This window comes from Nelusetta ayraudi, unplaced genomic scaffold (genome assembly GCF_046127955.1).
Source record: "Nelusetta ayraudi isolate G7.1 ecotype Tasmania unplaced genomic scaffold, CSIRO-AGI_Nayr_v1 ptg000048l, whole genome shotgun sequence".
NCBI classification, from domain to species: domain Eukaryota; kingdom Metazoa; phylum Chordata; class Actinopteri; order Tetraodontiformes; family Monacanthidae; genus Nelusetta; species Nelusetta ayraudi.
In genome coordinates this window covers 6,056,698-6,079,737 of record NW_027466098.1, presented here as the reverse complement: position 1 = coordinate 6,079,737, position 23,040 = coordinate 6,056,698, and the positions used below count along the sequence as shown (strand labels likewise).

General features: G+C 45.5%; 1 long non-coding RNA gene across 1 annotated transcript in view; it reads right to left on the bottom strand.

The window, feature by feature from the left end:
- Window positions 1–23,040, bottom strand: part of LOC142895114 (uncharacterized) — an 80,309-nt gene that overhangs the window by 5,013 nt on the left and 52,256 nt on the right. Inside the window, exon 4 of the long non-coding RNA XR_012928174.1 lies at window positions 2,046–2,099. This is a non-coding gene — a long non-coding RNA (uncharacterized LOC142895114). The remainder of the gene's footprint in view (window positions 1–2,045; window positions 2,100–23,040) is intronic.

Genomic DNA, 23,040 nt, shown 5'->3' with positions numbered 1-23,040 from the left:
TTCATGGCGTGTGGCCACGGTGCCTGCTGGCATCTCGTGGAAGCGCTGACGATAAGCTCTCCACACACAGGTTGCTAGCGTGTTTATGCTGCTACTAGTGTTAACATCAGGGAATGAGTTAGCTTCCACGTCGCAGAGGGTTTGCTGAGGTCAAGCACATGATGTACAGAGCTGTCATGGTCACGCTCTGAACATTACGCTGTGCTCCTCTCAAGTCATGAAGGTACACACACACACACACACACACACACACGCGTGTGTGGACAGCCAGGTCTGCAGGACAGCTTAAAGACAACCAAACAAAAACAATATCTACTTGAGTGTGAGGAGGCCACTGGTTCTAAAGCAGCTTCAGCAGACATTAGCTGCTAGCGCGATGTTTAGCGCCGCGCGACTACCTGCAGGAACGCCTTGAGGGTTGAATCAACTGGTGGCAAACTGTGTGAACAAGCATCTGTTGTCAGTCTACGTGAAGTTGGCCGTGGCAATGACACAGGGCTGCGAGTCCAAAGATGATTGAGTCCAAAGCTCAATTTTCTTTTTTTTTTCAAGAAAACATTGATCGTTGTTGGTCATCCAAGCAGTGCCATCCATGGAGTATACGCTGGAAAACCACATTCAATGTACTCCAGTGACACCAAATCGAGTTGATTAGTATATTAAATACATGGCCCAAAATGCTGTTTCAAAAGCTCGCTGGCCATGAGTCACGTTGGAAAATGTTAAAAATAAAGTCATCTGTATTCATCCTAAATCACTGGCCTAGTCATGGTACGATCAGGCCTCAAATTTGGACCACTGCTGCCTCATGCAAACGCTTCAGCTTGTCCTGCTTCGACTTTGTCACATGACCCTTAAACGGCACGCGCGCCGACGTATTTTGCCCGGGGTGCAAGCACTCAGCACGATTGCGTGGGCACGACAAAGCGAGAAGCCGCATTTTCAAGAGGTGACCCGCAACGATGCCTGACGGCGTGGCCGCGACCAGGTGAACGTTGTGACAGAAGCGTGCGCGAGACCGTCGGCGGACGTGCGTCCCTCTCAGCTCCCGAGAGCCTAACCCGTGTACATGAAGATATAACATCACAAGTTAGGGTCTCAGGGACAGAGAGAGATGCATCCATCTCCCCGCGAGCTCCTAAACAGTTCCCACACACGCAGGAGGATCCGCTTCGATTCAAACGCCAAAGGAATTGCGGCAGCTCCCCGCAAACCGGACCGCTTTCCAAAAAACGTGCGTGCGAGTCAAACGAGGACTCGGCGCAGCGAGCCGTGCATGCAGATGAAGCCATTGCCATTCAAGGTCCACACCCAACGCAAACTTCAGCGATTGACTCTTCTTTTCCCGGAGAGGACGGTTTTCGCCGTCTTTCCCGCATTTTGAGGATGTACAACAAGTGCAAGCCCGCAGCCGCCAGACACAACATTGGCCACCCCCCCCCCTACCAACCCCCCCCACCCCCCCCCGCCCCCACCGCCCCCTCCACCCCCCGCATCTCCGTCTTTCTCCCCCTCCCCCACCTCAGCTGAACAATACAGCACTTTGAAAAATGCCTCCTGCCATCAGGTACGGAGCCTGCTGCTGCCGTACAGTACAACCGCCGAGGGTCTCGTACTGTCTGGCGGGGGGTGGAGGGGTGGGTGGGGGGGGGCGGGGGGGGATCACATTCAGATGGTGATTACTGATCACCGCTTCAGACGCGAAAGACAAATGCGCGACGCGAACGCGCTGACCGGAGCGCCGAAAAAGCAAAAAGGCGAGGATGGCGCAAGCAGCATCAGACAAGCCGTGTGACACGGTACAGATTTTCAATTTTTTTTTTTTTTAACGCCTGTCTCTGTTCACGGGCCATAATAATTCAGCGCAAGCTGAGGTAACAGCATCACCCAACCCTGGTCGGGCCTCACAGAATAAATAAAGATGGGCCAGATAACAAAGCTCCATGGCTCCTTCATGCTACCTCGGTGGTCCTGAGCTCAGGAGACAGATGGGAGAGCTGAGAGGGGAATTTGAGAGAAAAGAGCATTCGTTGCCATCGACTCACCCTCCCCTTCGGATCCAGCGTGACACCTCGCTTGTAGTCCCTGTAGCACGTTCCCTGCTCGGAAGGAGGGAAAAAAGAACAGAGACAAGGGCAGAAATGAGAAAGCTGATATTTTGACTTACGGCACGCCAACGAGATCCGAGATATTTCTGGAGGACAACGGGTTTTGTCTTTGATTTTTTTTCCGCTCTTTTTTTGAAACAAAAAGAGAGCTTGAAAAGGTACGTCCGTCCAGGCCCAGCTGCCCCGAAAGCGGCCGAAATAAATCGGAGGCGGACGACGGGATGGAGGTAGGAAAGAGTGGCGCGAGGATCGACGGCAGGGCTGAGCTGGAATGAGCCATGTGCACAGTCTCTCTCCCTCTATCCCCCTCGCTCTCCCCGCTTTCCGCCGTACACACACACACACACACACACGCACGCGCACAGACGTGCGAGGAGCGGGCGCGCGCGCTCACGCGGAGCAGGGCGAACAGTGCGAGGGGATGCGAGCGCGAGAGACGGCCAGACGACTGAACCTCTTCTGAGAAAAGGAACCGTCGAAGGGAGCTCCCGCAAGCCGAGGCGGAACGGCTGGATGGCACGCGCGGCAAAGGGAGAGATGGGGTGGGGGGGGGTGGGTTGGGGGGGTGGGGGTGGGGAGGGAGGGGCAAGAGAGGAGAGCAGGTGAAAAGAGCCGAGGAGGACGGGCAGGCGAAGACGATTAAAAAGGAGAAGGAGAAGAAGAAGAAGAAGAAGAAAAGGAGACGCAAAATGGAAGAGCAGGCAAGCCGAGAGGCACGGAATCAGCGCTAGCAGCCACAGTGCCAGTGAAGCATACCAGTATGCTGCCTCACAGAGCAGAGAGGGCGGGAGGGGAGGGGGAGAGGGAGGGGGCGGGGGGGGGGGGGGGGGGTGGTGGTGAAGGGACGGGGAGGGGGAGGGGGGCGGAGGGGCTGCGCTCACACACATGCGCTCGCACACGCCACACGCGCACGTGTGCACACACGCATGCAAGCATGCAAGCAGCATGACATACGCAGAGTACATTTAGCCGTTTTTGTTCGCGCAGAAGCCTTCACTTACTTTTCGTGTGTGTGTGTGTGTGTGTGTGTCTGTGTGTGTGTGTGTGTGTGTGTGTGTGTGTGCGTTAATCCAGATCTGCAGGTCCCAAAAAAAGCAGGTTGTCGAGTGACGGGGAAATGCGTCCACACACACACACACACACAGACACACACACACACACACACACACAGTTTGACACACATGCACCGTCTCTCCTACTCTCTCTCTCTCTCTCTCCCTCTCTCCCTCTCTCCCTCTCTCTCTCCCTCTCTCTCTCTCACCCTCACGCACTGCACACAAATCCAAGTTAAAGGACGAAACCGATCCACCCGCTGTTCCCTCTGCTCGCTCCGCTTACTCTTTCCATTTGCATTGTTTTCCCTCTCTTTCAATCAAACGCAGACAGAAAGGTGGAGGTGGGGAGGAGGGGGGGGGGGGCGCATGGGGGGGGGGGGGGGCGACTGTAAGAAAAAATAAAAAAAGCAACTCACCCCCCTTCTCCCTGATATTAATACTCTGTCACCTTGCCTCTTTTTTTTATTTATTCATCTTTTTCTTTCCCGTGTTGATCTGCAGGAGGAAAAACTTTTTTTTCTTCTCCAAAGTGGGAAAGAATATCATCCATTAATTTGCCTCACAGCTGTAATCGCTTACAGCTAGAGGCCCACTTCTCCTCCGTATCAGACAAGAGAGACAGGAGTTTGGGGTTGGGTGGGGTGGGTGGGTGGGGTAGGAGGTTGGGGTTGGGGTTGGGGGAGGGGGGGGGGTTGCTGGAGGGAAGGGGGTGGGGTATGCGAAAGTAGTCCTTTCCTTGTGTTTTTCCACCTTTTGCGTCGCTGTCCACTCCTCCAAAAGCCATCAAATAAAATCCTCTCTTCTCCTCTGCGTGCACGCAAAAGACAAAAAAAAGAAAAGAAAAAAAAGGTCCACACTGCCAGACTCTGCATTTTGTTTTTTGTTTTGCTATGGAAGACAAAAACAAAACAAAACAAAAAAATCACATTCTGTGTTTCCGACATCATGCATACTGTCCTTTCAGGAGAGGGGGAAAAAGGAGCGAAAGCAAGAGAGAGCGAGAGAGAGAGAGAGAGAGAGAGAGAGAGAGCGAGAGAGAGAGAGGACCGTAGAAACATTGCTACATGATGTGCTTTGGCTTATAGAGGCTACATTTAATCTCCCCCAGGCTTTGGTATGGAGAGAAAGAGAGAGGGAGGAAGGAAGGGGAGAAAGAGGAGAGATGATGGGGGGAGGGACAGATGTAGCAGAGAAGGAGAGAACGACATCCAACTGACTGTAGGCCGGAATCAGCGACGGGGCCTGCAGATACTGGAAGTGAGCGGCGGGGGGAGAGAAAAAAAAAGGGGGGGAGGGGGGGGGGAAATCCCTGAGACCACACTGCCCTCTTGCTTTTCTTCTGCTCTCTCCCTCCCTTCCTGACTGATCGAACGACTGCGTCTGCACACCCGGCTAATCTCCAATCCTTTTTGACTGCTGTCTGGCAGATGGTGCATTGTGCCTTTTTTTTTTTTTTTTTTTTTTTTTTACCCCCCCTATACAGCTCTATACAGCTGCAGGCGGGTACAAAGGAAAAAAAAATAAAAATTGTGCATCTGGATCTGCATCACCCGCTCCGCACAGAAACACTTACATTACCGGATCTGAAATCGCTCCATTGCCGCGCTCAGTGACGTGCACGCATGCACGCACACACATAGACACACACACACACACACACACACACACACACACACACACACACACACACACAGAACACAGCTATCCTCATTTATCACCTGCTTTGTGTCCAGATCGAGCCGGTCTTCGGCGAGGCGCTAATATTAGCACGCATTGACGGTGAGAGCCCGCGGTAGGCAGACAAAGGCTTGCGCACGCCTGCACACACACACACACACACACACACGTGCAGAGAGAGACACACACACACCCAGCGCAGCCACGGATAGGTGGCAAAAAAAAAAAAAAAAAAATGACGCTGGCTTTCCTCACAACAACAACAACACACAGTAGGTAATTTATCTTTTTAGGTTCATCAAAAAAATAAAATCACAATCTCGCCTCACGGCTCCGGCGTGAATTGCAAAACCGCATGCAGGTGAATGACACTTTGCCCATCGATTTATCGAAGCCCCCTCTCACTGCCGTCGAGGGTTCGTTATGGGCTGGCGATGGCCGGGAATCGGCCCCGGCGAGCCAAGTCGTACATCAAGAGAGACCCAGATCTGTCACGCTGGCGCACGCATCCAAGCAAACATCAGCGGGGCGGCGAGCACGCACACACCACCGGGCCTGCACAGCTCCAGAGGAGGGGACAGCGGCATATAGTATCCATGTGTGTGTGTGTGTGTGTGTGTGTGTGTGTGTGCACACGCGCCCAAGCCCAGCAGGGTGACATCCAGGGCACACTTGCTAAAGCAGAGGTGGTGATGTCAGCCAGAGTGACTGATTGACAGTTGTCACATCTGACTGATGGAGGGAAGGGAATGTGCAGGCAGAGGTCACAGGGTCATTGCTATGGCAACTGAGGCGAGGAAAGAAAGTGGAGGATGGATTATGGTATGAGGAAAAAAAAAATGTTTTAGCCAGGTTTTTGTATTGCAGTGTATCTTTACAGTGCTTGTAAATTATAAAAAGAATAAAAAATAAAAAGAAAGTGAAATGACAGACGTACGTAAATTTAAAACAAAGCCCAAACAATAACTGCAAAAAACGAATTATTGCTCGTCATCTGTTTTTCAAAATAAGATACCTGGTCTGCATTAAAGCAGCTGCTACTCCAGACAAATCTGAATTCCTCGCCTCAGACGACAAAAGGGAAGAAACAGGAAGGAAACCTGCATCGTGAACGTGGTTTGATTCATAAGATTTCATCATATATCTTCATGCCAAACAAAGGACGAGAGGAAAGAGGGGACTGCTAAAACCCCGTGCAGCTGGGCAGTGCTTCTTTTTTTCCCTCAGCCAATCATGGAAGAAAAAAAAAAAAAACAACACGTGCAAACATATAATTCTGTGCAACAGCAATATATTCCAAGAAGTCCAATGTCTTCTATTTTCCAATATTTGTCAAGGCTACCAAAGCTGTACTTTTAAGTGACAGCCAACAGGGGGCAGCCTTTTGCTCCAGCTGAACACACACACATGCATACACACACACACACACACACTATACACATACTGTATATCTCAACAAGGGCAGGGGACAGGCTGTGGTATAAGCCTCTGTGTGATGCATAAATACAGCAGACGGTCCGTCCTTACTAATAGACAGCAGGCTGACAACAGAAGTCCAGAACTCAATTAATTCAATGTTCTCTTATAAATGGAGGAACATTTATGTGCATTTAAGTGATTTACCGGGGGGGGGGGGAAAGCTGACTAAAAGTTTGACTTGACCTGGTTCTAACTTCGGCAAACAATATATTTTATCAGAGACTCCGACAATATTGTCGTGCAAAATCTAAGAAGAAAAAAAAAAATCTTACCGCTTTAATTGTTCATTCCCCTTCCTCCTTATGTGTCACAATATTTCACACTTCAGCAGTGGCTTGTAAGCCGTTTGCGTCTGTGGATTTGCAAATATTGTGACATTAATTGTTTGCAATGACAGCTGTTTTTACTGCTGTCTGAGGCCCGTCTGTTAATCACTAACTTTTCCCGTATTTTCCGTCTTGATGTGTTTTTTGACCTGACACCGCAGAGACAACACCGGGCTAGCGGAACTTCCGTAAAAAAAAAAAAAAAAAAGCGTCACTTTTTATTGGGGGAGACATCGAGAAAATAAAAGGTTAAATTTTGCCTCTCCGAGACGACACGTGTCTTCACCTCTTCTCACATGTGGGTCCTAGCAGCTGTAGAAAGAATATATATTTTTTATGTCTACGTACTTGTGACACACAGACCAACCGCAGGTATCAACAAAAAAAAGCAAGAAAAAAAAAAAAAGAGCAAGAAACAACCCCGAAAAACCGATATGACCTGCCCGCTGTCGTCACAGTGAAGCAGCAGGAAGTATTCATAAACTTCAGAGTTGACTAAATGGTCAGTGGGTCAGACGATCTCTAAAGCAAAAAGAACAGTTCCAGTTTCCAAAATACTTCAAAACAATGAACAAAAATTTGGTAGTGAAAACACATATCACATTTTAACATTAAATGTGTTACTATTCATGTCAAAAGAACTCATATTTTGCTGAAATTGTCGCAGGACTGATTCTTGTGGGTTCTCCAGACTCTCTAAATTATCCATAGGTGTGAGTGGCTGTTTGTGTCTCCGTGTGGCCCTGCGATAAACTGGCAACTTGTCTGGGTTGTAACCCCGCCTTTTCCCTGAGATAGCTGGGACAGGCTCCTGAGAGTAGGATAGAAACCAGATGGATGGATGGATTTCAACAAACACCTGATGGAACAGTTGAAGAATTCTGCCTTAAATATATTTTCACACAGGCATCCCTGGTTAGATTTTCCTCTAATCCTAAAATTCTGGATCAGTCCGAGGCAACCCCTGAAATCATCCGCTCTGGCAACACCAAAAACAACAACAACAACAACAACAACAAAAAACAATTTAATTGAACCTTTTTCCTCCTTCTTTTTCATCAGCAAACTGCTGGGATTGTTATTGACCAGCGCTCAGTATCTCCCTCCAGCAGGCTGTGTGGTTCTTTTATTTATCTCCCAGCGGAACTGGTACAGTAACACAGCATTGTATTGATCCAGCTGTGCAGAGCGCCATGCGTACCTCAGGGAAAGCTAGGAGGTTGTACAGTTATCTCTGGGGGTGTAATTCTCAACTATACAACCTACTACCTCAACCTAGGAGCAAGCAGAACTGGACGCCGGGCTTCAGGGCTCAGGGGGTTTAGGAACACAAGGGGTATAAACACTCGAACCCAAAAAGGAAGCCACTCATGGTCGTAAAAAATGAACGTATTTAATATTTCAGGTGGATGCACTCTTGCTCGTCATCCCATTATCGTGCTTTTATGCTGAAGTGATTAAAACATTTTAAGAGCCGCCTTGGCAGGGAGGGCTGTGTGTCTTAGATACAGTCTCTATACACAAAGCGGATAAACATGTCTGACTAAATCTTGTCTAAACTCTTTACGTCACCGGTGCCAAAACAGACAAAATGAGGTCCGAGCCCCATTAAGTGTTAATCAAATTTGCTCTCTGGGAGATGAAAAAAAAAAAAAAAAAAAAAAAAAGGGGCTCACACTCATTTTAGCTCTCAATTTTTTACATGTCGAAGGGAAACAAGCGTTTATCAGAAAAGCATTCCAACTGTCATTTGCGTTCTTTCTCTACTTGGGGCCGACGTCGGCCTCATTAGCGCAGGAGAGATCGAGCCGAGGCTAATTGGCCGCTCGCTGAAAAGGCCTGTCTGCTGACAAAGCTTTGAAATATTTGGGCTCCAGATGTATTTTATCTCCCCCCCCTCCCCAACCTCTTTGTGAGTTCTCACTTTTGGGAAAGAAATCGGAAGACCGATCGGAAGTGATGCAACGTGATCTCATTGGATGGCGACGAAAAAGCACGCCCCTTTCACCACGGACATTCTCCAGTGTCCTAAATGTCCTGAAGGAGGTCAGGCTTCGTAGTGTAGTGGCAAATGCTAAAAAAAAAAAAAAAAAAAAGGCAAGAATGTCAACATATGGATTTAAGCTGCGATGGTTAACATCATATCAAAATTAGTTTTATGAGGCAATGATAAATTTGATGATAAAATATAGTATACTCATGGGTTCACTGGGCAAAAGCAGTGGGCAGGAAGTGCACACTTTCAGCAATTTAAAAACTAGCTTGAATCTTGGGGGTCAATCCGCTCGTCAGTCTGTTTCAGTGTTTGACAGGGCAGAGAACAGCTCAGTTGATTTGGCTGAGATTCCCAGTTAAAAAAAAATTAAAAAAATAAGAAAAAAAAACACAGAAAGCATCATGAAAAGCCAAAAATGGGATGAGCAATTGAGAAAGAAAAGAAAAATCATTGACGTTGAAAAATCAGACACTGAGAAACCCATTGGCGTTTCAATGAGACCAGGCTGCCGAATAACCCAAAATCAGCTCTCAAAGACTGGAGGGTTGTTTCCGGTCCGATACGTTCATAATTGTTTATGATATAATTCGGAGAGGCTTACAGGTTGCGAGGAGCTGCACAGAAATTTTAAACGCTTGTGAAAATGAGTTGGACTTGGAGGACGAGAAACGATCGGCGAACCGTTAACAAGTTTATCGGGTGCCGGCGACACAGCTCGTGTTTGGCTGCTCGTGGTCGTCGTTGGTGCTGCACAGACGCGGACCTGTAGATTCAAGCTTGTGGCTTGTGGTCAGTTAACACAAGTTCGGATCTACGGGTTCGGGCCCATGAGCAGGGGACTCCTCGGGCCTCCTTGTTTCAGAGGGACGGGCTGGAGAAACAACACTCTTTAAACAAACAGAACAAAAAAAGGAGGCGCATTTCAAAAAAAGAATTCTCAAGCTAAACGTAAACACCACCATCGCTTATTGCTGAATATTAGATACAACTCATTGGCCTAATGTTCAACAGGAAGGATGAGGTTTTGTGTTTCACGTTATTCGCCATTGATTTTAAAATCGCGAAGACGACTGCAGTAAAAGTAAAAGCACAGAAACATTTCGGTCACACCGCACTGTGTTATCCACAAGCTGGGGTCCGCACTAATGCTCCGCTGAGTCAACCCCTGTCCACAGTGCACCACGGCGTTGCCAGCACACATGGAAACTCATCTCATGCCGTCCAGTGCTCTTGTTATTATGGCAGCATTTCCACGTCACTTTGTTTCTGCACGACTGAAAGGATAGTTTCGCTGAGTGATCGGCAGAAAAATTTGAGTGGCATTTTAAGAGGCACGTGGCAACTCGGCTCAAATGAGACGTAAGTCATGTAGAATGTTCGAAATAAAGTGCACCCATAAAACAGGCTTCTGTGATGACATCTGCAGTCAGGACCTCATTGGGAAAAAATATTATATGTCCCGAAATAAAACAAGTGACCTAATGTGACTTCTGTTGCCGTTTATGTTTCTGATATTTAATCAGGTTTCTGTTGTTTTTTTTTTTCCTTAGATAATAATGGTGCCAGCATTATGACATGAATCCAAAATATTTTTTTTCTTTTTAACAGAAGTGCGTTTGTAAATTTTCCAAAATATGTTGAAAACAATAAGAAAAAAATAAATGAAAGATGCAGATAATAACAGAGAAAAAAAAGTAACCATTTAAAAGAACCAATATTTTAGAATTAGAATTCAGAATAAAATCATTTCACAGTGTTAAAATTCAAACGTTTAAGTTGCCATCACTGCATCTCAAGTTCAAATAAAGCATATTCTGCTTTCAAATTATTTTCCCACCAAGCAGCATAAAAACTTTGGCCAATTCGAGTCCAATTTCAACTTCAGTGCTCTTTCTCCCTCTTATTTACTCCCCGTCTGAATTTAAATGAGACATCCGACTTTGAAGCTGTTGCCAAGTTGCTTAAAGTATGTCAGTGGGACGTTGCCAGCGAGCTGAAAGACACCTTGAGAGTGGACGAAAACAAAGAGGTCAGCAGGGTCTCTGGCGCCCTGCTGGCCAGCGTCACCATTGTCGCACTGGTGTGTGTGTGTGTGTGTGTGTGTGTGTGTGTGTGTGTGTGTGCGGGTGTGTGAGGGCGGCCAGCGAAAGGCCGCTACCTGCATTGTTCGCCGTTGAACAGCGCCGGTAGCCAAAGCCAAAGCCAGCGGCGCCACCCAAATCTACCCAGCAACAGAGGTGATGTTCCTATGTGCGCATGTGAGTATGTGTGCGTGTGCGCGGGTGTGTGAAGGGAGGGTGTGGGGAGAGGTTGGTACGAGGCAAAGGCAAAGTGAGAGGTGAGGATGTGCCACATTGTTAACACTCCATAACGTCACACGGCATAAACAGATAGCTCTGGCTAGCTAACAGGTAGCATTCACTTCCCTTCCGGGGGCCCTTTGACAGCAGCTAACGCACAGCTTGCATCACAGACAAATAATGAAGAGGAGCCTTCCTAGCCACGGGACAAAAACAGCGAGCACATGGCCGAGTGTGAGCGCGGCGCAAAGCAAAGAGTAGAAGAGGAACAAAGCTCGGAGCGGATTGTTAGCATGGTGACTTACCGCTTTTGCCTTTAAATTGTTTCTTTTCTCTACTCTGCAGGCCCTACGGTGCTTGGCAGAAGGTATAGGCAGTAGTCATCTCCACTGTGGCCCGTCAAAAAACATAAAAAAAAAAAAAAAAAATTAAAAAAAATCCCCCTCCCCCCTCAAAAAGAAAAACAAAAAAAAAAGAAAAACGGAAAAAAAAAGATCAAACATGCAACTACAGTAACTACACAACCACCCCAAAAGAGAGCCCCGGGGAGAGGGTGGGAAAGAGTGAGACAAAAGAAAAGAGCAAAGAGAAGAAGCTAGTGGAGTGAGGAAAGGGAAGGAGGGGAGGAAAAAAAAAAATAAACGATAACACAAAACCAGACGCGTACTTTTCTTTTTCTTGTGTTTTTTTACAATTTCGCATTGCCGCGCGCCGTTAATAAGGCCTAATAAGCATAAATACGAGGGAGAGATAGAGCTCTCGAGCTTGGGAGACCTCTGCAAGACTACAAGCTGCCTTCCCTGCACCACGAGCAAATGACAGGCAACATCTGTTTGTAAGCCAGCCAAAAAAACCTAGCCTGCTGAAGGAAGAGGCGAGGAGGGGTGGGGGAGAAAAAAAAAGTACAACGAAAAACGGAATAAAATTTTCCCTCTTTTTTTCCCCCCTCTCTCAGCCTCGTATCTGCTGCAAACTCTCGTCTCCCTCAATCGCTCGGCTGAATGAGGTAAAACAGAAAAAAAAAAAAAAAACTGAGTGAGAGGGAGAGAGAGAGAGAGAGAGAGAGCGAGAGGAGAGTGTGGAGAAAGCGCTGCCATGAAGCCATCCTCCTGTCACCCCTTGAACCTCTCCTCTTCCCTTCCTTTCCTTTTTCTCCTCCTCCTCCTGCACACTCCTTCCTTCCTTCCTCCTCCTCCTCCTCCTCCTCCTCCTCTTCTTCCTCCTCCTCGTCCCCACGGCGTGCGAGGGACAGTCCAGTCCCGTGGATACGGCCGCTACTTCTCTCAAGACCTTCCTTTTCCAAAACACTCCACACACACACACACACACACACACACACACACACATGCGCTCGTATTCACCCAGAGTCCCACACAGCCGGGGCGCAGACTGGGGCTGGCCGGCTTTTGCACGTCCACACTCACATGGATGCACAAGCAAAAGTGCATGTACAGAAATACACACGCGCGCATTTCTTGGAAGGCTTCCATGCGCTAAAACCAAATGCCAATCTTTAGTTAGCCCGGGCTGCGAATAGAAAAAGAAGGAGTCGTTTTCGGGGGACGTGGCTCTGGTTTTAGCGGGGCGCCGATGCAGACGATTCCTCCACATGCCTGCCTGCCTGCCTGCCTGCCTGCCTGCCCGCCTGCCCGCCTGCCTGCCTGCCCGCCCGCCCGCCTGCCTGCCTGCCCGCGGAAAAAAGCTCAGCAGCTTGGCTACAGATTTTCACCGTATCGTCGTGCTGCAAGAGGGAGGAAGCGTCTTATGTTTGCCGATAACATCCGGCTCCAGCGATCAGAGTGGCCAGAGCAGCTGATTTTAGGGGAGCCAGACGTGCCGGGCTTGTTTTTTTGTTCCCTCTCCCCTGCCTCACCCCCCCTAGTCTCAGAATTAGTAGGTTCATAAGAGGGCGCGAGCGAATCCACAACTTAGGGACACACAAACTCTGATTAGTTGGACCGGTTTCCGAGTCCGATCGCACACTCGTGCTTCCTAAATATCTTCACATTGTGTGAATATTTTTTTTTCCCTAATTGCCCCAGTTATTACAAGTTGTTTTAAATGCAAATGTAATCCCCCAAAAAATATATGAGTCAGCAGTTATTGAAGCCGCTGGATGTGACAGAGACATGCAGAAACCTTTATGTTCAGGCGCTTTAGGAGAGCATAAAAAATATTGTTGATGCCCCCAGAAAAATTGAACTGCAACGTCAAACTACAGGTAACCAAAAAACAAAACAAAAAAACAAGAGACGTCTTCTGACATCGTCCCACTTCGTGTCCGGAGTTTTAAAAAATATGCATAAATTTATGGAATTTGTCAAAGGTCAAAGCAGAACTTTACAAAGTGAAATGAAGTGAATCCTAACCTTATATATATATATATTACATGTATTTATCCATTTCTACCTTTATCTTACATTATCATCAACGCTTAGCTGAACAGCTGGACTTCCTTCACTCCTGCACTCCTTTGATTCTGTGGCACATGGTGCACATGCAGAACGTCACCTACGTACTGTACGTCTACCTGCTTGGACATCAAAATGGCAAATCACTGGAAACAAAAATCTGAGAAAGCCTATTATGGTTAATCATCGATTTATACTTAACTACATTTTGCTTTTTTGTTGTCAAATAGAAAATTGTGTACCACTGATATTGGTAATTTTCCTACTTGAACAAAATACAAATGCTGAAGAGTGCTTGTTCACGTTCAGGGTCTTTTCCTGCCGTTTGATGTGATTGGAATTGTGATCCCAGTGGTGCGGCTCGCAGCGTTAGCCGACTTGCAACTGAGCATGAGCAATGTGGAATAGCCAAACCTCGTAAAGAAGAGCAGCTATTAAAATTGACTTCAGGAGATACTTTTACACTTACTTCATGGCCATTTAAATTCCAACTGTATTAAACAACTTATGCTCAAATATTGAATTTTAATATAAAACTGCTCTCTCGGGGGAGGGTGGTAATTCAAAGTCAGTCTACCACACGACAACCATTCCTGTTAAAAAACAAAACAAAAAAAAATGAAGGGGAAATGAATCAAGATCACACGACACGTCTGGATGGTGATAGTGCTGCAACTCATTTTGCTGATGCTGCTATGACTCCACAGTCCCGCCTTAACCGTCTTTTTATTTTTTATTTTTTAACAAAGTAAACATGCCTTTTTCGCTCAAACACTACACCTAATCTCGTCTCATTGACAAGGACGTCCACTGATGCGAAAGAGAAAGACTTACAGGGTCGGCTTTAGAAATTCCTTTGTTGATTTGTCATTGCTTCGGGGGAGCTCAAATTCAAAAACGTCTGAAACGTCGGAAGAGAATTTTAGAACTGTGCCAAAACTTTTTTTCTCTCTCTGTAATCCAAAATTGTTGACCAAACTTCAACAATTAAAGACAGCACTAATGTTGTGAAGGTGCGTAATTGGCAGTCCCAAACTCCAGATAAGTGAGGAAGTGAGCCCACTTATGACCTGGGATCGGTCCCCCACTGACTCCAGCACAACTTCTAACGCGCACGTCACTATCTTGAAGTTTCCCCTCTGGGTCCACAAAACAAATAACGGCCTTAAACTCAGAGTGGATCCCCGATAATCTTGCCATAATGAAATTTTACTGTGTCAAGCTTCAGAAAGAGTCGGGCTTCGCAGGATGTGTTCGCCGCGGTCCTTGTAATCCCTTCCAATTGCTTCTCGTGCGGAAGTGATATCCGTACGGGGGCCATTTCATAGATTATGGATTATGGGTGCTGCCTCGTACGCTCGAGACCAACCCGGTCTCACTTTGTCAGACCGGAACTGTGACTGCAGCGGCTCCCGCTGCCTATTTAAACCCAGTTGAAACATCGCGGAATCATCCTCCTTTTCCCTCCCACTCCGGGATTAATCCTCTGCCAACTTTTAATTTAAACGGCTCCTTGTTCACTTTACTCTATGCAAATGAGGGCTCTGTAGATGTGGCCGTTTTATGTTTTTTACTGGCACTTTTCTTTCCGTGCGTCTCGTCTTTCGGCGGCAGAACATCGCCCTCTCTCCAAAAACTCGGCGTCTGGACCCTTTCCATCTCCTCCACTTCTCTTCCTCTCCTTCTCCCCGCGCCTGATATTCTGCTCACGCACAACTGCGGCAGCCCTCCTCCAATCGCTGGCATTAATCCACACCTCAGACCCCCCAGACACACTGTCTGCTCTCCCACAATGCACCTCAGCTCCAAAACTTTCCCAGACACATTTGGCCTTTTCTCTATCGCTTTTGCTTCTCCCTCCCTCCTCGGCCCCCTTTCTTTCACTCGGCCTCCCCACGGCTCTTCATCGTCCAGTTTCATGTGCTGTGTGTCTTTTCTTCCCCAAACTCTCTAAATTTCCCCCTTTTCTTTCTCCCTATTCAGCCACAGGCTGACAAAAGTATCTCCTAATCTTCCCCAGAGTCCATTTGACATAAAATGGTGGCGCAGCAAAGCGACCAATACCGGCTGCCCCGTCGTCATCACAGAGTTGTTTGCAAAGTTTTGTTTTGTTTTTTTTCTTTAGGAGGCCCAAATATGTTTTCCGTCCCCAGACCAGCAAAGCTGAAGAGCAATGCTGTTCAGAACAGAAAATATGTAAGGACCCCAAGGTTATTTGAAAAGAAGGACGTGTTGTAACTTCCTTGGAAATTCACAAAATCAATTTTATTTTCTGTTTCTAGTCAGACTCAGAGTTGACCAATAGAAATGCCTTATTGGAGTTTTTCTTTTCTTGTTTTTAATGAATGACTGTCAAAGCCCACTATGGTGGGTTGCCTTGAACTCAGAATTTATTATCTGCAAACATTCCCTTACACAGAAAACAAGAGAGGCCCATTTCTCCATAGACCCTGAACTGACAAATGATTGCACAGTATTTAATGGCTTTGGTTAAAAGTAATGACATTTACAGTAGAAGAAAAAAAAAAAAAACACACCCTGCACTTTTGGCAGTATTTCATTTGTGTGCGTAGAATTCACGCAAATTTATTTCAGTGATGCAAATCTGTTCAGTGAGCAATCAACAACCCTAAAACACACGTATTATTATTTATGGGGTAAAAGCAAAGCACAGATGCAGAGAAATTGTAAAGATCTATAAAAGATGAATGCAGGATAGATGTGGGTCAGACAAGTAAACCCGGCACCTGCTGAAGAGCCCTCACAGAGTAAATATATCAGTTGTTTTGCTAATCTTTGTCTGGGCGCCAATCTCCTTAACATTCTTGTAGTGCACGGCCTCCAATTTATTGCTTGGTCACCTAATTTATTCTTTGGCAATCAACAACGAAAAAGAGAAAAGACCCCTCTGCAAAGGCCACTAATCAGCATCTGTTGGCTTAAGTTGCTAGTCTCCCCGCTGACGGCGCTGTCCCCCGTAAGGGTTTTAATGTTTATCTGTGATCTCGTTTGGCTCCGACCTTGGGAATCTTTCTGTTATGCTGGGAAAAAGACAAAGCTAAGAGGATTGAATGCAGGCCTATCAGCGCGCACGATGGGAAGGTTAGATATAGACCCTGGCATGAGTCAGATGGACGAGTTTCATCCAAGGAGCAACTAATGAAGCGTGGTATGTGAGTGTAGTTTGATGTAGTTTGATTGGAAGACAGAAAGAGCAGCCTGTGGTCTTGTGTCAGCTGACACATATGAATTAAAATTTGGCTATTCCATGTAAAAAGAAAAAAAAAAAAGCGGTTTGATTCAAGATGGCTAATTCATGTAATTTGATGTACTAATGAAGCTGTTTGGATCTTTTCGCGTCTCTTCGGTCTCGGGTGTGGAAATAAAGTGCCACTGCTTTTAAGAAGGAATTCTCTGTTTGGAGAATCACATCCTTCAGGAGAAGTTTGGAACGACAGACTGGACAAATCCACTGACGAGACCAACTGATAACTTTTAGTCACATTGTACCCGGAAGGTGGGTCCGTGCAACAACCAGGTCCAGTGATTGCAAGTACTGGACAGAATAAGGTGTGAGCAGGTGTTACGAACAGGCATACAAATCACGTGCTAATATAGGCTCAGAATTGCAAATTGTGCACAGTTAGCCTCAGTGACGTAACAGAAAAGGTTGTTTTGTTTTACCTCAAGTTATCGTAGTTGATCTGTCTGCCAATTGACTCAATGAATAAAAATCGCTTCACGTCGTCAGTCTACTGTCACCATTGTGAATTCACCTGTGACGTCAGATGGAATGACTCTCAAATTGTTTTTATTCATCATCTATTCTATTCTATTCTACTCTATTCTATTCTATCTTTTTAAGGGTGGGCAGCAACAGCTTGCAGCTTTGTGTTGGTGCCTGTGGTAACATCAGTCGTGCGTCACGACCCTGCGGTGAACCGTGATACACCACAGCCTTTTCCATTGAGGAAAAAAAACACCCAACACATACACACACAAGTGCCATCCGGCACTGATAACACTCCTGCCTCGACTGTAGCCTCCTCGCTGACATCGGTTTGGCTTCGCAGTCACTCCCTTCTTGTCACAGGCTGGGTTTTGCCACGACTTGAAAAGAATGAATGGATGAATGAATGAATAATTTATTTTTGAAGATGTAGGTTCAGATCAGTCATGAATATCTACAAATCCAAAAAAGGAGTAGGAGGAAGCCAAGCTTATTAAAAACCTGCCGCTGAGACTGAGTGGTGAACACACATGGACCAGACTGACGACGCTGCATGTGCGATATCGCAACATTAGAGCAACACAGCTGCTGTGTCAATGGAGAAGCTGAATTTTGGGGATCTCATTGACGAATCAATGAAATGAGCTGTGTGTGTGTGTGTTTTTTTTTTTTTTTTTTTTTTTAACGAAACAGTAAAATGATCAGTCGCTGCTAATCAAGTGACCTCTTCATTCCAAAGATTTAGACAAGAGTTTACGTTTTCGTTACGCTTCATGATAGTCGAGGCTTTGCCTCATGCAATCCTGAATGGATCCCTGCCTCGGTGCCCACCGCCCAACCTTTTGTTTGCCTTCCCTACTGTCCTTTTGTTGCCCTCATCGCGGCAAACACACTGTCTCCGCTCCTCCCCCTCCGTCCTTCCTTGCAGACCCACTTTGTCTTCCTCGCCTCATCTTCGTCCCCTCTCCATCTCTCCATCTCTCTCTCTCTCTCTCTCCCTCTCTCTCTCTCTCCCCGCTGCCGCTCTACCCCCTCCAACCTCACTGGCCCCTACCCTCCCAAAGTATGTGTCCTCATCTGACCCTACTTGGCCTGAATTGCTTTCAGTGCCCGTTTGCACGGGGGCACAACTGGTGCTGAGAGCCGAATTCCAATACCACTGCCGTCCCCCTGCGTCCTCGCTCTGGGAAGAAGCATGTTTTTAACGATACTGGTCCTATTTCTTAGATTATTTGCAGCCTCATTCGAGTTTTTGAATGCTAATTTTGAAGACTTCAAAAAAAATAACAATTTTAGTTCCCTTCTGCGACTCCCCCTGACTTTTTTTTTTTTTTTTTTTAAAGAAACACATTACTATCTACGTGTTTTCCCTTCCGTTTGGGATTAAAATCAAAGATCGTAAAACCAACGTGCCAGCCATTGTAGAAAAAGGGCAGCGGAGCGTGGAATAGAGGAGACCCCTCGGCCCAATCAGACGTGGCCGGGTCGATAAAAAAAACAGGAAGTGGAGGGGGCGTGCGTGCAGCCCATTGGACGCTGGTGTAGCCGCGTCTCACTTTGTGCCAGTTGCAGATAAGCTTTGTGAAAGCAAAGGAGCGAATCACAGCCTGCTGTTCGACACTGGGAGACAGGAAGGAGCTCAGATAACACCTTCACAGGCGCATGAGGGGAACTGTAGCTGCAAGGACGGACTGCGGTCCAAAATGTTTTAATTGAGCGTATGTGGAGATATTTTTGTCAAATGTGCAAGATTATATCGTTAAAAAAAAACTTTATTCTGTGCTCACAGTGGGAGAATAAAGATCTGTTTCATTATCAAAGGAAGTGGAAAAAAAGAAAAAAAAAGAAAAGAAATGCGGGTGCCGATGCCTGTCAGAAGAACTGAATCAGAATCTCCAAAAGTAGTTTTTGTTTTAGCAAAACAAAACACCAAGAAACACAAAGAGAAAATGTTAGTGAGAGTGTTTCCAGCCACTGAGGTGATCAAAGAAGCAAGAATCTTAAAAAAAAAAAAAAAAAAATTAACACTTTACGGGGGGGGGGCAATGCAGCAACCGAGCTCGCGGTTGATTCATCACCTGACAAACAGGGATCAAGGCCTCGACTAGAAAGCTCCATTTAAAATCGGACCTCTGCCACAGTGGCATTCGAGGTGCAAAAAAAAAAAAAGAAATGCGCAGGAAGGGAAAAATAAGACAGGTCCTTTTAGCGCTGACAGTGACATTGAACCATGACTTGTTGTTTCAGCACTTAAAACCCCCACTTCGAAAGATTTCCTCTGCATCCTACACGTAAAGATATGCAGGGAAAAAAAAGGTAGCGAGCGTTTAACATCACGGGGATTAGATTTATAGTGTTCACATCTTAAATGGCTTTCTTTATATTTTAAGGAGCATATTATGCCCTTTTGCGAAAGAAATGCCTTCTTTTGCCTCAATGCTACAATGATATAGAAATATATTAAGTATTAAAATAAAAATAATAAAGCAATGTGCACCTAAATTGATCTACTGTCCTTCATGGTGGGATTGAAGGCAAAAATGCACTGCCTCAGCTACCCCTGTAACATGCAAATAAATGCACCATTACCGCTTTTACTACCAATATAACATCCAAAAAAATGTTGGTATCTCCCTTGAAGCATTCACGACATCACAAAGACAAAACCTAAGACTTTCCATCTGAACATAGTTATACAGTAATTAGCAGCTGAAGGGCAAAATCACCCTGTTTGCAAAGAGTTGAAAGACACAAAATAGACCAAAATCGCTTCAAAAATCCTGTTGGGTTTTCAAATATTGCATATTTAGAGTGCGTCCAGAGGTGAGAGGGGGGTGCAATGAAAAGGGAATATTTGATTTTTTAATTAGCAGAGATTTCTCACAGTACAACACAGCGGAAAAAAACAAACTTCTCAGACGGTTCCCAAAGTCTTTTAGGCTGTCAGCCTGCCGAGCTGCTGACTTACTTTTTTTTCTTTTAACGCCTTGAAAAATATTAGCTCTATGAACCGGATGACCAGCAACACGCCTGCGGACAAATCTGCCTGTCAGCAGAGTCACACAAAGCAATATTCGCAGCTCGCAGCTGCGTGCGACCAATCAAATTTCAGGCATCTTCCTCGCCGCTATCCAATCAGACAAGGGTCTTTAATCAAGTTTGCGCACAATAATAGCTTGAGGTGGTCTGGGCAGGCGAGCGGACCGACTTTCATCGTGATCCCGTGTAGCGTGACACAGAGTGTAGAGTTGCAGCATGAAATGGATGCTGCCGTGTCACCCCTGCAAGTCGCTGCGTGACCCCGCGGCTGCCCCGAAGTGAGAGCTGCTCCGCTTCTCCCACAGCAGCTGGACTCTATTCTCTTCCACGGTTTCGTTCGAGAGCCACAGGCGGCACCTCGCAAAAAATAAGAGACAAAATGTCGATCTCGGCCGGGCGCAGCCGTCTGACCGACCCGTTCCGCTTAAATCACTGGATGCGTTCGAGCAAATGGCGAGCCACTGCAACATCAGCGTAAAACAATTAAAACCAAACCAACAAAAAAGGAACACCTGAAGCCTTGATCACTTGCTTTTCAATTTTTTTTCGTCTCTTTTCTTTTTGTACAAACTTTTAGTGTCCTAGACTACTTCACTTTTTTTTTTTTCTCAGCAATTTCAACTCTATATTTTAAATGAACTGTCATGGTCTAGCTCGAGGTGATTATGAGCGCAACATAATTACCCATTTTCATCCTGAAATTATGTCTTTACATAGTTAGAAATCACGACATAGACAACACTTAATAGCGTGGAGCATTTACGGCCACTCACAATTGCCTGCACTTCAGAAGAGATAGTACTTTTAGATCACGAATATGTAGACTTTACCCAAGTCCAATTATCTTAGAAGATGCTAATAGTACTAATTGTCAAGAACAGCAACGTTAACTCGGACTCAAAGTTCTGTCAGACTTCACAGTCATCTTGATTGTTCATCCAGTTGAGTAGCCTGGGTCTGGTTTACATGGTATCCTATTCTACCCTCAAATGGATTGTTTTGACTTCTGGCTACTCTAAAACTATTATCTTTTGTCCAGCTTAGCTTTGGTCTAAAATAATATGCTTTTATCAGCTATTGTCCTCAGAGTGTGGTACTCAGCTCAGGTATTACATACATACATGCAGTACATACAGTACATACTTTGCTGCTTTTTTTTTTTTTTTTTAGCTGTAAGGCAATACTCGATATAGATACTCATTTTTTTCTGTGACATAATTGTGGTTTAAATCATATATGTATACATATTATACGTATATATGTATGTCTACACACACACACACACACACACATATGTGTATATATATATATATATGTATATGTATGTATATATATATATATATATATATATATATATATATATATATATATGTATATGTATATATATATATATATATATATATATATATATATATATATGTATATATACACACCAGCTTTTTGCATGCCTGCCTGTTGTTTTTTGTGCCACTTGATTAACTCCTCTCCAATACCTATCACCCACTGTGCATTTGTCACTCAAATCAGAGCTTTGCATCACCGTGACCATTGTCAAAAATATATTTATAGCTTTGAAAGCTTCACTCAAAATAATTTTAAACTGTTGTTTTTCCACTGGAGGGTGATTTTCCTAGATCCATCATGCACACACCAACAAACAACAGTGCGGCATTCAAAACAACAGGGTGACATTCATGTTATGAATGTGCTGAAAAGAAAGCCAAAACAAATGTTGTACTGTCGCGGAGCCAGAGATCAGCATTCTTCTACCACCATTATTAAATATGACAAAAACAAGTCATTCAAAAAAGCCGAGATGGAAGTCTAGTAAGCAGTCGTGACGCGGCATAAACTGGATAAATGCCAGCGGGCTCTTTCCATTATGGAAGATAGGGGCTCCTGGTCGGAGGATACATCTCTGGATGTGTGTGGCTGTTTCTTCCTCTTTTCACAGATTTGAATTATAGCACTGGCGAAACAATAGACACTTGGCCCATGCTGCAAGGTTCTTCGAGCGGGCCAGTGGAACCAAGCCTAGGAAGATTTCCATGAACTATAAAATATAATAATATATTTTGGCAGCGGTTTTTTCCTTCACATTTTACATATACAAAACAATGGGGCTTTTGAGTTAAACAACAAAGGCCATGAATATGATTAGCTGAACAAAACGACCAAACAGTTTTCCTGTGACAGATGAACACTTTCAGCAGCATGTCTTATTTAGAAACCTAACATAAAAATGATGGATGACAGAAGAGATGTAATTTTATTTCCTTTTTAGGGTCACTTTGATTTCTGGCAAACCACATTTTTTCGGGTCAATTTTGTGCACAGAATTTAAAATAGTGCTTCTAACATTGCCAATTTATTCCACTACAGACAATCACACTTTTCCTGCTGGTTGTTTAACATGTACAGTACGTCTGTCAGCCAGTGTTGTTTGTCTGTGTGCTGTAAGAACTAATTCAAGAGGTTTATTTAAAGCATATGCTCCCAGTATACTCTAAATCACGCACCGCAGTGCTTTTGTAGCTGAAGTTTGGATTATTTGAAATTCTAAATTGTCGCAGTTAAATTGGAAACACGGGCTGCGTTGTCACTTCCAATATTTCCCCTCCCTGTGGTTGAAAACACAGGAATGCCATAAGCAAAAGATACATGAAGTGCAACACAGATCAGAGCATTATATAACAGATGTTGGGTCTTTGGCAAAAGGCTTCTGGCACGCAGCTAATGCCTCTCACCATTTCCCCCTCACAGTTGCACTTTATTAATTGTAAATAGGCTTGTAATGAGTGCAGTTGCACTGCACGGCCTCCTCGGCATATCTATATCACGTCCCCTTTAATCAAACAGCGATACAGCTCAGTACAGTTGGAGCCTCGACTCAAGTGGTGCCAGCAGGCCCTGCCTGTG